General features: G+C 38.4%; 1 pseudogene; it reads right to left on the reverse strand.

Annotated features, from left to right (window-relative positions):
• Nucleotides 1-1,777: 1,777 nt before the first annotated feature.
• On the reverse strand, nt 1,778-2,860 carry LOC117286840 (annotated as a pseudogene).
• Between the last annotated feature and the right edge of the window lie 495 nt (nt 2,861-3,355).

Genomic DNA, 3,355 nt, shown 5'->3' on the forward strand with positions numbered 1-3,355 from the left:
TGAAATCATGTGAGAACCAATAGTTCTATATACACTTTTATTGCTTTACGTGGGACTTGATATAAACTGTAATGTAAAAGAACATCTTATTAGGTGTATGCTAAGGCTTCTTCCCTGGGGTTACTACCTATCAAAAGAGACCAGGGCGGGGGATTTAGTTCAGTGGTTCTGCCTGCCTTGCAAGTGCAGGGTCTTGTGTTCGATCCCTGGTACCAAACAAACAAACAAACAAAACAGGTCAGCCAATAATTGCCACTGAATCTGCCTCCGAATTTAACATTGTAGGAATTTTGAAGGAAATTACTGTAACAGTTTTCTTTTGTCTGTGACTGTGCTTTCAAAGACGTGTTTAACTATTACAGTAAAAAGAGTCCATAAATAATACAAAACAAACACCCTACAATACACAAATCTAACAGTATATGCGTTGAGCAAATTTACAAAATATGTTTCAAGGTGCATTTTCTTTTATCTTCAGTGCTTTTGAGAGGCTACCAGTCAGTATGTGTATACTGAAAATACACCATGTAGTTGTTCTAATAAGAAATCCTGTAGTGAGTTTAATTCAGATTGGATGTAACAACTTAGTAACATAAATATTTAGACAAAGCTACAGAAAGATAATTTTTTTTTTTTTGGTATCGGGTATTGAACTCGGGTCCTTGCACTTGCAAGGCAGGCCACCGAATCACTGAGCTAAATCCCCGGCCCCAATTTCATTATTTTCTATGTTAAATGTTTTTTTGGTGTTTATACTTAAATACTTAAGTAGTATGTATGTGTTAAGTTTTGGTGGTGGTTTATATTTTAAAAGGACCAGCTTCCTTATGATTTGCCTGAAATTCTGGTGGAAATTATTACAGGAATTAGCTAATAAACACTAAGAGAAGGACTTTCAAAATACTGATTGACTTTGGCAGCAAATGGCTGTTTTTTAAAAGATAAATGAAGGTAGACAAGACCATTAAGGTGAAGGGCTATTTCAAATACTTGACATTTAGCAATTTAACAAAATTGTATCCACTGATATCATTGTAATACCTAATTGCATATGATTACTTCAAACAAAACAAATGCCCATAAGGGGGAAAAAAACTTCTATTTTAACTTTATCTAAATTTACTTTCAGTCAAGTCAATACTCTAGTACATTTTCCTTTTAATACAATACTCCTTTCTCAGCCAGGCTGTTCCTGGGAGTCAGTTTATGTAATACGGGAGTTAATTTAGGAGTAAGTGCTTGCAGTTTTAAATAAACAGTAAATTTTTGCTTCCTTCTTAATGTGCTAATAGTTGTATCTAAAAATATGTAACTCTTGGGCTGGGGATTTAGCTCAGTGGCACCTTGCCTGCCTTGCAAGTGCAAGGTCCTGAGTTTTATCCTCAGTACCCACAACCCTGAATGAAAGTCTTAAAAATTTACCATTTCAGATTTATTATCTGAAACCTTTGGAAAATAATCAAACGAAACTACAAAATTATCACATTTGTTGAAATCTGTATATAAAACCAATTACCTTTACTTTAAAAGTGTCCTTTAGTAGTAGCGTACCAATTAAAAAGAAAAAAATAGTGGCTCCACAGATGGTCTTATATCATTCTTTGAAAAAGGAAACTATTTCTTTTAACTTTGCACCCTCCAAGACAATTCAAAACAAATCATTTAATTGTCTTGGTCATGAATATTTCTGAGGTGAGATTTTCTATTTCCTTATAGCTTCTGTAGGAAACTATTTCTTTTAACTTTGCACCCTCCAAGACAATTCAAAACAAATCATTTAATTGTCTTGGTCATGAATATTTCTGAGGTGAGATTTTCTATTTCCTGCCATAGCTTCTGGTTATTGGAAAACCCATGCTTCCTTTACTGAGACAGTTTGGTCCGGCTGATGTTGGTGTAACCCTTCCAATGTTCTTCACCCTCATCTTTGCTTCTGGAGGCATGTATTTCCTCTGGTTCACTGTATTCATTAAAAGCTGTGGTTTTTCCATCAAATGGAGTACTACTCAGCCATAAAGAATGAAAAACTGGAGTCATTCATAGGAAAGTGGGTGCGTATTGAGGCCATACTCTTAAGTGAAATAAACAAGACACACATGTGTAAATACTGAATAGTTTCTCTTGTGTGAAAAACTAAAAGTGTACATTGTATAACTGCATAAAAATTGTATAACTGATAATGTGAAATAGGAAGAAAAGAGCTAAAGGTGTAGGGGAAGGGGGAAGAGTAGGGAAAAGGAAATAAGGGACAAGAAAAAATATGAGAAAAAGAAAAAAATGGAAACAGATCCTTTGTAAATAGGGGAGGGTGGAGGGGGTGAAGGTAGGGCAGGGGAATGGGGAAAAAATGAGAACCAAGACCTGTCATGTAAAGGTACGAGATTCCACTGATGAATGTAATTGTACTATATACCTAAAATGTACCAATAAACTCAATAAGAATAAAAAAAGCAGCTGGGCATGGTCACTCACACCTGTAATCCCAGCACTCGGGAGGCTGAGGCAGGAGGATCACTATGAGTTCAACACCAGCCTGGGCTACACAGTGAGTTCCAGGTCAGTCTCAACTGCATAGTGAGACCCTGTCTCAAAACAAAAACAACCAAACAAGAACTAAGAAAAAAAAAAGCTTCTGCTACTGAAAGTGTTTTTGGAGCAAGAATTGGGACAGTTTCTTCAGGCTTCCTCCATCCAAGTTTGGATATAGTTGATGCTTTGTTGTCTGACTTCCCTCAGCAAATCCACTTGGAGATCTTTGTAGGCTTTGTTGTGGGGGACTCTGCATTTTGTTCTTCAGCTGATGGCTTCTCAGTGCTGCGACTGGAATGTTACTTTTTAAACATTGTCTTATTATGTGCATGTTTGCAGTATGAAATGGTCATGGAAGTTGGTACATGTACATGCTACATCATCTTTTTGTCTTTTGGAGAGGTTTACTTTGCCACTTTTTTTTGGCCACTTTGTTTCAGAGGGTTCAGTCCATGGGTAGCTGGCTCCTGGGCAGAAATGGTATGGTGGAAAGTCCTAGTGGAGAAAAGATGCTCAACCCGTGGCAACCAGGAAGGGGCGGGGAGAGGAGGAAGAGTAAGGAGAGGGGAGGAGAAGGCGAGGGAGGGGAAGGGAGGGGAAGGGAGGGGAGAGACTCTCTAAAGGCCCTCAGCAACCCACTTCCTCCAACTGAGCCCCACCTCGTCGTGGCACATTCGGCCATGAACTCATCGGAGTCCAGCACCTCCACCACCCAGTCACCTTCTATCCCCAGCACATGAGACTTTGGGTGGGCATTTCAGATCTAAACAATCCTACTTAATCTTATAAGTGACCCCCGGCATTACTGAAAGGTCCTCTGAAGAAT

Source organism: Fukomys damarensis, unplaced genomic scaffold (assembly GCF_012274545.1).
Source record: "Fukomys damarensis isolate Sample0158 unplaced genomic scaffold, DMR_v1.0_HiC HiC_scaffold_3, whole genome shotgun sequence".
Lineage (NCBI taxonomy): Eukaryota > Metazoa > Chordata > Mammalia > Rodentia > Bathyergidae > Fukomys > Fukomys damarensis.